Here is a 12,567-nt window from a genome sequence, read left to right as displayed (position 1 = left end):
AAGCATTTGTTAACATTAAATATTTAATCTCTGTTAGGTAAATTACAGCTACAGTTAACTAAACCTTACAAATGGCCAGACCAATACCACCCGCCTCATGATTTACGCTAGATCACAGATGTTTAACTTCTAATTTTATTTTAAATAAATACAAATAATAAAGTATACACAAGCTTATTTGTATATATGACTATAAAAAGTATCATGATTAGGCATAGCTACACAACTAATTAAAAAGTCATTTAAGGGCTGCCTTGAAAACCAGTCAAGTGAAATCTAGGTGACATGGGCCTAGTATCATCAGTTGGCATTATTCAAAAAAAAAAATCAGAATGCTTAAAGCCTCACCTTTCCATTGCTAAATGTAATAGATGAAAACCCAGCAGGGGTTGGTGGACCACAGACATGACAGGTCCCTCCGGAACCATTGGAAGACATCACGTAACTAGGCAATGGCACCAACTAGCATCTGGGTGGTAGTTACAGGTCTGAATATGTGTATTGGAAGAAGTGGAGCATCTGGCCAGATGAATTTACTCTACTTGTATTGCCCATATGAGTACTCTGTCTTCTACTAGCCCTTTAAGACCTAGGCCAACCAGGAGTTCCTAGGGAAGCTTCTCCGAGCGCTGGGCTGAGCTTAGGGACTCTGCTCCAAAATACCCCCTGAATCTCCACTACAGCACATCCTCACTGATTTTCAGACTCTGGCTTTTTTGAATGCTTCCTAATTCAATCGTAAACTCAAAGGCAGTCTCCCTATCTGTCTTGTTCATCTTTGGTGCTCAGAATTGGTGGAGCTCAATAAATGTTTGCTGAATACACAGATGAGTGTAAGCACTAGATTTATTTAAATTACTAATGGTCTTATCTATCAGATAATTTATTAATTTGGTGAAGGTCTGCTAAAAAATGGTGCGGGTTAAAAGAAATAATGTTCCTCATTATCTCAAAATATTCAGAGACCAGAGATCTGTCCATCAACATGGATTTTAATTTCGTTAAGAAAATAAAGAATGACCTTGATATTCTATCCTTAAACCCAGGAGGCTAAGGCACTGTTCACATATCACTGATACTGCCCCTTCTTTTATCTTGCAGGAACAATGTTCTGGGCATGACAGATGAGGGTCACACTACTACAGTGCACTCTTTGGCACATGTCTCTTAACTCTATAGAAATGCCCTGTGTTCTGAAAGCAGATCTATATAGTTGGTTTTCTAAAAACAATGAAAGAGAACCATGTTGATCAAGTAAAAATCACTGAGTAGGCCTTCAAATTCTCTAAAATCCTGAAGTTTATCTTTTCTAAGCGTACTAGTCACAAAGGCAAAAACTCACCCCTCTCTTGACACAGTCAACTTCTCTAAAGATGTCACGGACACACACAGAAGACTCTGGGCATTGAAAAGGAAATGCCATGTGGCAGTAGTCACATGGAGACTCACAGCAAATCTGACAGCCTCCCTCTACACACAGGGACAGGTTCTTCACCCTGCATGTGCTCAAAAAACACACCATGGTGGTCTTTTTACTTCGGACATGAGTGAAAATTGCTTCTTGGTTCTATGTATTAAAGGCATAGGCAAAAACAATGAAGTGATGAGTATTTACAATACAGACCTCATTTTTTTATACCAAAATTTCTCAAGAGATTTTTCTGCTTTAAGCAGGATCATCCTACTTATTAACATTTATTCCACTAATTTTTACTTCAATTTGAAGAGTAAACAGTGTGAAGGCCTAGAAGAACCTATTCATCTTTTCAGAATCAGCTAGCTAAGCATTAATTTTTCAGACAGCTTTAATCTAGAGTTCTATTTTAATAGAACTATTTACAAATTTCTAAAATTGAATTGCTTAAAAATTTTATAAATCAAGATCAAAGACAGATGTTCATCTTTAAAAACAGTAATATAAATCACCATCCGGTAAAATAATGAAAACCCTTGCCATTCATGACACTCAGGAATGACTCTGTCCGCACGCCTTGGTTTCCTAGAAAGCTGAAGAGCTCAGAGTTTTCTTAAAATAGAAATATTTCCCAAGTACATCATATATCTTTATATCTCCATGACCAGAGCCTAAAAATATGCTTTTTCCTTGATAAGTAATAATTGAATAAATAACTTGATAAGTAATACCAGCTCACATGTGTAAATTGAATGCAGTTTACAATGTGAAACATGTATAATCACAGACTAACATATATGCGCCGTGGAGCATGGAACAGAAAGGATGCCATTTGACCTTCACAGTACCCTGAAATCTGTCCTCTCAAAAAAAACCTGCCAATGTCAAGTTCTATTTCGCTCATTTGTCTCTTCCTCATGGAGGCAGAAAGAAGGCTTTGCACTGCAGTGTGGCTTTCCGGGGAGTACAATGTCGTTTTGAAAAATGGCACAGTTAGTGCACCAAAGGCTGAAGCTTCCTGACAAGCGGCCATCCTGTCCTCTAAGTGGGATCTGCCTGGACGCTGCTGTCGGAGGGCACTGGCCTCGGAGGCTCTCAAGAGCTCCAGGCCAGTTTGCACTTTCCCAGCTTCCTTACTGGCATTAAGTTTATTCCATGGTTGGGGAGGAGAACACCTTTGCTCAGTCCTCAAGTCCTGAGTTCCCACGGCTGGAAGTTCTCCAGTGCTTCCCTTCTTTCTGCCGAGGTGTTCTTGTGAACTGTTGGTAGAAAGAGACTGGCATAATTTCTCGGAAAAGGCAATTTGGCATTTTCTCTCTCTTTCTGGATATCAAAGTGTAAGAACGTGGTATCAATTCTTTGACCCAGCAAACTGCTTTCTAGGAATCTAGCCTAAGGAATTATTAGATATATAAACAAAAATGTGCAAGAGGTTGACCATGCCATTGACTATAAAAGTAAAGTTCTCCTAAACTTCTAATACTAGGGGATTGATGAATAAAATAATGGAGCCAAACAATGGAAAACTATACTGCCATTAAAATATTTAAATAATGAGGTTGACTACATTAACTGAAACATGAAGATTTCCATTTATATGTATTTTATTGTTACATTAAAAGGTTTCAAAAACATGTGCAGTACACATAGGAAAAAGCCTGAGAGGATATAAACTAGAGATTCCCAAATGATTCTGGAAGCTCTTACAGTCTCATAATTTTTTGACAGTGCCTCTAGGCCAAAACAATAAACTGTTAGGTCCAAACAACTTAATAAATATTTATGTCCCAATGAATTAGTACCTATTTGAAAATAATGACACACATAAATGAACAGTACTATCTTTTCCTTATCTCCCCAGAACTTAGTAATGGAACCTGAGCACCTGTGGGGCCTGTGGGCGTGCCTAACTTTGTATCTTGGGATCAGATTGGACATGATTACCCCCCATTTCCTGTTCTACAGTGGTTTGTACATGGTACTCACTTTTTATCACTAACAACTCAGCAATATAGAAAACCCGCTTTTGCAAAGGAATGCAGTATGATTTGATGTTGAAACTGTGAACTACCTCCAGTGAGGTGTTGGACAGATGTGCTTCCCTTGATGATGAAAAATATCCTGTGGCAACTTTGAGGATTTGCTGTGGTGCCCGAGCACCTTGGCACTCAGCCTGGGAATGGCAACCACCTAACAACATTAACGGCTGCTTTCTTTCAGGTTATGAGTGATTATTTTTTTTAAAAAAGATCGTCTGAGCCTTTCTCAATAAACATATTACTTTTTACAATGAGAAAAACCATTAAACTGATTTACATATTTCCAAGTTTTTTTTTTCCTTTAGCTTAAACAACATTTATTTCTCACTGTTCTGGAGGCTTAGAAGTCTAAGATCAAGATCCCAGACAATAGGTGTCTGCTGAGGACTCCTCAGCATGAACAACATTAAAAATGGAAAGTCCTGCATGACGCCTTAATCATAGAAAATCCACTCCTAAAAAACCTTGTGCAATTAACTCTCATTATTCTGACTGAGCCGTTCTTTGGTGCACAGACAGGGTCTCTGAAGTCACCAGTGTCGGGCCCCTAACCCAGACATTCACCCTACTTCCTGCGGGTGGCCACTACAATTGTTGGACAATGGACTCTCTGTCCCTCTGCTGATGTGCTTCTAAAAAAGCATGGTCATGCCCTCGTGGGAACAGAGCTGCAAGTGGCCCTTTGCTCTTGGTCTGTAGAACTTCAGTCTCCAGATTCACGGTCATCCTTTTAAAATAGTGCCTGCTGCTTTTCACCCCGTGTCCACTGCTGTGGTCTTTGAAGGTCTCCACTGTTCTTTGTTCCCTTCTGGTTACTTCAGCCATTTGTCAGTTTTTGCACCAAAGAAATGAATGGCTTTTTTAAAGTTCACCAATTGGGACTTTCAGAACCAACCAAGCAAGTTAAGTATAACAGATATTTCGTCCCTTTGGTATTTAGTTGTGGGTGAGAATTTTGTTTGTATTATTCCTTATGGGAGTAGGTGGCCTGAAACATGTTCTAGTTTAGAGCTATTTTTAAAACGTGAGGACTTAAAAGTTTTGGCAATGAAGTTTTATTGTGATCGATATTTACTTGCTTGCTAAAGAAGTAGCTAAGGAATTGTTTTAAAAGTTATTTTTCCAACCTAGGGCTGTCCATAAATATAACAACCTTTACAAATTTAAGTTTAGAATTAAAAATGCTACAGTACTAGAATGTTTAAAGTAATTTTTTGCTTAAACTTTAATTGGAATGGTCCCTAACAGCCTTAAATATATTCTTTTTTAAATGAAGAAAAATAAGATCTCCCATTTCCCCCTTTACCTGCATAATTGTTCTCTACAACACTTACACCTTTTAACATACTATATACTTTACCTATTTATCTGGTTGTCTATCTCCTCCAGCTAGAATGTAAGCTCAGTAGGGGCAGGATTATTGTCTGTTTTAATCAAGGCTTTATTGCTTCACCCAAAACTGCACGTCAAAATGTAGGGTTCAACAAGTATTTGCTGAAAAGTAAGAATGAGTGACTAATTCTCAAACACCTTTTATAATCCCATTTTAGAGGACCAAAAGAGAGAGGATCTTTAAAAAATTAACACTAATGTTCATGCAAACCAACTACTACTTTTTTTCTACGGGAAAACCAGAGTCAACCTTTGATTACACTAAAATCCAAAAATTGCAAAGATCTAACTAATTTATTATTTCAACTTTCAAATATGGGAAATCCATACAGAATGCCTAAAAATGCTAGGGTAAGTATTAAAAACATTTTAAAACATTTATGGCTGAAGTGCAAGAAAGTAACAGCAATTGTTATAGGTCATAAGTGACGAGAAGACTAGAAGCCAGGGAGGTAACTCTGGAGGTATCAGCCAACCCTCGGTGGGGGTTTTAAAAGACAAGTAGTTTAAAGGAGAGGGGACAAGCCTAATGCCCACACAGGGTGTGAGTGTTGAAGCCAATACGACTGAAAGATGAAATCCTTGGTGGGTAAATTAAAAAAAAATCCCTGGGAACAGGAGAAAGAAAGGCTAAGCTTTAGCAATGGAAGAAAAGGGAAAAAAGAAAAAGGTTTTCCCAGAAAATTCCAAGGCCACTCTTACACTGTTTGGGATCAGAAATTGCATATCCTCCCCAAACACAAACATTTAGGTGGCAGGGCCCCCAGACACAAGGCAGATGCAAATACAAAGCCTTTCTAGAAAAAATGAACTTTAAATCCAAGCCTTAAAGGGATTCTCATACATAGAGTTACAAGTAATTGAGTTCACAACCAAAAATCAAAAAACGCAGAAACAAGTAAGCTGCTATGAACATGAGTAAGAAAAAAACAAACTAAGGAATTGAATCCTCAATGACTGCAGATATTGGATGTATCGGATATAGAATAAAAAACATACATGTTTAATGTGTTTAAAGAAAGAAAATAGGGTATTGTTTTTTCAAAAATAAGGTACAAAAGATAAATAGGCAGATTTGGGAAAGAACCAAAAATAACTTCTAGAAATAAACAAAATAATAGTATAATTTTAATTAGAGATTTGATGGGTGAGTCCATTACCAAATTAAATATAACTGAAAGGGAATTAGTTATTTGATAAATAGATATACAGAAATTATATATAATCTTGTACGGAGATGGAAAAAATGTGAAAATAGAAAGATTAAAAGTTATAGAGGGTGGAATATGAAGGAAAATATAGAAAATGAGGGAAGGACATCATTAGAAGTGATTAGACTTGAGATTTTCCACAAATATCAATCATCAAAAAATTCAAGAAGCCAAGTGAATTCCAAGAATGCAAAATATAAAATAAATCCTCACCCAGATAAAGCTTGGTAAAACTGCAGAACACCATCATCAAAAAGATCTTCACAACAGCCAGAGGGGAAATACAGATTGCCTTCAAGTGACTTATAATTAGACTGATAACTGATTTCTAAATGAACGAGAAATCTGGGGAAGAGGTATTTAAAACATTGAGAGAAAATAATACTAAACATGGATCTGTGTATTCAGCAAAACTGCCTTTCACTAACAATGGAAAATAAAGGCTTTTTCAGTCAAACAAAAATAAGGAAGTTTATTTCCAAAAACATTTATTAAAGAAACTTGAGAAAAAGGTAAAGTGATTTCGGATGAAAGAAAGAATGGTGAGCAAAGAAAACAGTAAACATATAACTAAATTGAAATAAACATGGACTACATAAAACAAATGTTGACTGCATACAAATTGTAATAATCTCTAATATAAAAAAATAAGATGAAACTGAAAACTGAATAACAATGGCATACTAAGTTGAAAGAGAATGCTCAGAATTAAGGAATTCTAAGATTCCTGGACTGCTAGGGAGAAAAGAGAAGACACTGTATAATGTAAGACTTTGTTCGTTACATCAGGTGCGACCATCTCAAGGGGAAGCACTGAAGGGGAACAGTGTGTACAACTACCACACTTGTAGAAGAAAAAAAATGGAATTATAAAAGCAAAAACAGAGCAAACCTCATTCAACCTAGATGAAGGCAAAAATAAATAAATAAATAAATAAAACAGAAAAAGTAGTACAAAGAGAAAGTAAAATACAAAATGGTCAAAATGAATACAGTCAGTTTCTTTTCCTTGCCTCTGGACCCCAGAAACATTATTATTTTTGTTTGGCTGAAAATGCAAATGTAATCAATGTAAGCTACTAAATAGAAATTGACTACATTTTCTGGTTAAAAGACAGACTGTCTGATTGAATTAGAAAACAGAAAGCATGTCCATACAAACGCTTGAATGTGAATGTTCATGGCAGCTTTATTCATAATAGCACAAAACTGGCAACAACCAAACTGTCCATCAACTGATGAATGGTTAAACAAATTGTGATATATCCATACCACAATTTAGTATCAATGCAATGATACTCAGAAGTAAAAAGGAATGAATGACACATGTTACAACATGGGTGAATCTCAATGCTAAGTGAAATAAGTCGAACATGGATGACTCCATATTGTGTGATCCCACTTACACGACATTCTAGAGAAAACAATACTACAGTGATGAAAAGCAGATCAGTGGTTTCTGGGGGCCAGAGGCGAAGGGAAGAAACTGACTGTGAAAGGGCATGAGGAACTTTCTGATGTGACGGAAATGATCTACATCTTTATTGTGGTAGTGGTTACATGACTGTATACACTTGTCAAAATTCATCACAGTGTACACTTAAAATGTGTGACTTTTACTGTACATAAATTATACCTTTACAAAGCTAATGAGAAAGATACGGTTAAGTAATTTACAAAGGACAAATCTAAAACCTTTTGTGTTCTTGAAATAAGAACTAGAGAAAGATATTTGTAGGCAAATACTAACCCAGAAATCTGCTTTAGCTAAATTAAACATGTATAAAATTAACTTTAGGCAATGAGAATAAGAGGGTTATGGTATATTAATAAAATATTTAATTTACCAAGAAAACATTGTAACACTATGTGCCTAACAACACCTTCAACACATATAAAACCAAAGTTCACAGACCCTCAGGGAGAAACTGACCATAAAACCATCTTATATGTGAACCTAAATGCAAAAGTATTTAACAAAATATTATTAATTCAAATACAGTAATTCATAAAGAAAAAGTACATGCCTAAGTTTAAGTAATTTCCATAATACAAAGTTGCTTCAATATCAATCAATGTTATTTATCCCATTAGTAGATCAAAGGAGAAAAACATAGGATAATCTCAACGGTGCAGAATAGGCATTCAATAAAATGCAACAATCATTCATGACTGAAACTCTTAGTAAAAAGGAAGAGAGTGAAACTTCCTCATATTAGGAAGGTAAGTAACATATAGATTGGAAAGGAAAAAAACAAAGCTACTACTTGTTATAAATGATAAAATAATTTAAATTAAAAACCATAAAGAATTTATAAATTATTTGCATTAATAAGGAGGCCTGTACGGTTACCACATACATGGTAAAATGCAGGGTTTTCAGCAGCAAAATGACTAAATCAATTCAAATTGATTGTCAATTTGAATTGACAATCAATTCAAATAAATACAATAAAACAAGATACAGTAATGAGAATGAGTTAACTAAAGTTATATATATTAACATGGCTAAATCACAGAACATAATGTCTTAGCAGGAATAAGTGAAAAATATCAGTATGATTTTATTTATATAAAGGTTAAAATAATTTAGTATATTGTTTAGGGATACCAAATGGAAGAAAAACCAGAGAGTGATTAACTCAAAATCCAGGAAAGTTGTCGGGAAGAGTAGAATTCTATAGGAGAGAGGTGCACATAAGTTTTAATAGTAGTGATAATATATATTCTTGAGATGAGAGTAGAAATGTGGATGTCTCCTTTATTTTGTGCTATAAAACATACCAATATACTATACATTCTTTCTATATGTATGGTATACTTCCTAATTTAAGGAAGTAAATGAACCTGAATGAACTTCGTTGCAATATGTATTTTTAAAGCATTGTATTGTAATATTATTTTAAGTTGAAAAACACAGGGATTTAGAAAGTTATTTTCTATATTAAAGTTTTAAAATTAATATTTATTTTTTTCTAATTCATTATAGAAGTTTAGAGTCCTTATTCATGCAATGATTTTTCTAAAACACTGAAATCCTAAGAAACTCTCTTGATAGATTTCTTTTTCTGGATTAACTATTTTATTTTAGTTTAGTTTTTATTGAGGTAGAATTTACATATAACATCATTATAGTTTCAGGTATATAATGTAATGACTCAATATTTATATATATTGTGAAATTATCACCAGTCTTTTGATAGGTCTTAAAGGTACACAGCAAAATAACTGTGTTGTCATAACTGCCTGCATAAGACAGAAGAAAAACAACAAATAAACAAATGCTAAGGAAAGAACATTCACTGATAAGAAATGCCCCAAAGGCTTGAATTACTATACTGAAAATGTCTTTTCAGTGGAAAAGACCTAATCCCTTCTTTTAAAAGATAATTCTTTAAAAGGAAAATTTTGCTCAGGTAAAAACAACGAGCTGATCAATGTGAGAAAGAGTTGAATATATTTTCCCTTCTCGTGTTTTTGAATTGCCAATATAATTAAAATGATATTTATGATATAGCCATCTGGATACTCCACAGAAAATATCCCAAATGGTATTCACTATCTACCCATCAGAATCAGCTTTGGGTGATGGGGTCTAGTCACCCAAGCCACACCCACGCCCTCATCATCTCCCACCTGCCCTCACACTGCCCTTTCTCCAATTCATCCTCTGCTCGTCTGCAGAGCAATCTTTATAGAATACAAACAGTACCACATAACTCCCCAGCTTAGAAGTCTTTCAGTATTGCCCCATATTCACACAGATAGCCTCTCAGCCACTTAGAACATGGTCCTGTCTGTACTGCCCTTTCTGGCTTCTCTGCCTGGACCCTTTAGACTACTGCATTGTAAGTCAACTGCAGCTCTACTGTAATATGAACGTTTTAATTAATGTTAATATTGAAATACTGTTTTGTGGGTCCATACATTAGAAAACTGTCTGTTCTAGATTACTGTATGCTCTTTTCTCAAAAAATCCTGCCCTGCCTGCCTCAAAGTTATTATCCATCTTCAAAAACCTGTGAAACGTGTCCATTCTGAAGGCTTCCCAACCCACTCTAGTCTGCACTCCTTAAGCTGCTATCACCACATTGAACACATGCCGATTTATTTATCTGTAATCTGCCTTCCCAACTACACTGCAAGCTGCTTGAGTGCAGGGATGGTACCTTATTTTTCTTTATATCTCCAGGACATAGCACAGCACCTGGCCGATCAACAGCTTCCGTCCACGGAGCCTCCACTGCATTCTAGGCCTCACACCACGCTTTCCACATTATCACAATGAGTTTCCACGAAGCTCAGTGAACTACCTGTTACCCCTTTTTTACAAATGAGGAAATTGAAATGCAGGGGCTACCATCCCCTAGTTAGTCTGTGGTGGAACTCTGATGAGAACTTGGCTCCTGGACCCCACTGCCTACATTAACATGGATGAAACGCGAAGCAGGTGGTATGGAATCGCACCCAATGCACGCCCTGGGCTGACGGTGGGAAGTGTGTGTAGAGTCCTGAGGAGGCGACGGGGCCTGTGAGACCTCTGGTTCCGTCACGGGTTAACTGCAGCTCAGGGCTGTCCCAGGCTTTCTCTGGGCCTCACTTTCTTTCCTAGGCAGGACCCCATTAACAGGATCCACATCACATACTTGCTCTTAAGAACTTCTAAAGCTGTAAGAGTCTTATGCGTCATAAATCCAGGTAATCTTCCTAGTTATTAATGGGCTTGAAACATCTTTCTTTACTGAAAACGGTTTCTGAAGAGAGGCTAGAGAAGAGTACAAGAAGCCACTGAAGCCATTTTTGGGTAGGCTCAGGAAAATACCCACTTTTCTTCTCAGCCAAGGTCAGGCTTCTGCAATCTCCTTTTCCCTAAGCGCTGCAGACCAGAACAGCAGCACACCAACAAGCGGTTGGCCAAAGACACACTTTCTGTAACCACTCTTCACAGAAGAGAAAATGAACAACCTTGTGTTTAAATAATGTGCAGGGTGTGATACCAACTGAACCTCCACCCTCCTTCCTGGGGAAATGCAAAGTTAGCTGTGGCCTTTCACAAACCTCGGAGAGGATGAAATGTCAGCTGTAGCTCTGAATTTCCTGGCTCCATTCCACTTACCACACCACCTTGCTGTTATCTAAAATGACATTTTAGATATTAATATGCCACATCTAAACATCATCTCTCACTCAGACATCATGTTACAAACAAACAGCTGAATTCCACAGCTGTTCTTGCTAAAAACTAAAAGATTCTTAACGTTTTTGAAGGGCAAAAATCTGTTTGTTCACAGATGTCTCTAAAGCCACATTTATGGGGCTTGTCTATTAGCTGTTGTGAGTAAACGCTAACTACACTTGTTGCTTGTGTTTACACACACTATTGGTTTTAAGTGGCCACTCCTTCCCATCTCCCCCAAAAGGCAGCTAAGAAAACAATGTTCACTTGGAGGAAGAGAAACTAAAATTCTTTTTGCTGTTCCTCTCAATCAAACCCCTGCAGGAACAAAAGTATTCACTGTGGTTTATATATGTGTCACTCAAAAAGGGGCATTTAGAAATGCCATGAGCCTTCCTGTAACTTCACTTCTACTGAAGGAGCTGTGTGCATCAATACTTGCTTTGGGCACAAAATGCAGAGCAGCTAAATGGCATCTAGGCAATAGTGTAGGTAAAAATTATTTTTCAAAGATGCACCCTGCCCCTTGTGTTCCTGGGAGACACTGTTGGATAAAGGCATGTTTTCATCAGCAGGGGCTCACCAGGGGGCTGGACCGTACACGCACATTCATGGGCTGAGCCCTTGCGGTGAGCTACGTGCTATGTCAGAAGGTTTACATTTATGATTCCCTAAAGTAGCCTAAGGATGTGGGTATATCCTCCCCATTTTACAGATAAGGAACTGAGTGCTATGGGAACCACCCCAAACCACACACTAAGTTTGCAAAACTGGACTTTGAACAGTCAGTCAGACTAGGATATGTAACACAGTTCTTTAAGGGAACCAATGAAACAGAGGTTCATTCTTTCACAACCCTTGGAATATACACTCTATGGGGGGGGTTCTAAATTCTTTTTTTATAATATTAGAAGAAACTGATCACTGATAAAGTATAACCATCAAATCATAATAAAGAGCTCAATGATCAAGCAAGTAACTCCAAACTAAAATTAAGGCATTACAAAAATAAAAAATAAATTATGATCCTTAAAAGAGGCCAGGGACGCAAAAATTTAGGAAAATAAACGTATTTCAACTACCGCCCTCTCCTGGTAGCACAACCAAAGATACGTATCCTTCTCTTAATCAATTTAGAAAAAGATTTTCATCTAACTTATTTACCAAAACCAAAATGTAGGTAAAGAAAGACTGTAAGGGGGATTCTTCAAGACAAGACTTGGTTCTAGACTCGAGTCGAGTAGTTCCTACCTGGGTAGGTATGAGAAACCACTCAGCATCTCTGTGCCTTCATTTTGTCATCAGTAAAATGGGAATAATAATATCTACTCTGCC

General features: G+C 36.8%; 1 protein-coding gene across 4 annotated transcripts in view; it reads right to left on the bottom strand.

Moving 5' to 3' along the window:
* BACH2 (BTB domain and CNC homolog 2) overlaps positions 1 to 12,567 on the bottom strand; it is a 330,764-nt gene that overhangs the window by 204,143 nt on the left and 114,054 nt on the right. Inside the window, exon 3 of one of the 4 annotated variants that reach the window (XM_037131213.2) lies at positions 1,343 to 1,505. The exons of the other annotated variants lie outside the window; for them this stretch is intronic. The gene's annotated coding sequence lies outside the window, so the exon portion shown is untranslated. The remainder of the gene's footprint in view (positions 1 to 1,342; positions 1,506 to 12,567) is intronic. 4 annotated transcript variants of the gene reach the window in all.

Source organism: Artibeus jamaicensis, unplaced genomic scaffold, assembly GCF_021234435.1.
Source record: "Artibeus jamaicensis isolate MK-2021 breed Jamaican fruit bat unplaced genomic scaffold, CSHL_Jam_final contig_387, whole genome shotgun sequence".
NCBI lineage: Eukaryota > Metazoa > Chordata > Mammalia > Chiroptera > Phyllostomidae > Artibeus > Artibeus jamaicensis.
This window is presented reverse-complemented; position numbering and strand designations above follow the sequence as displayed.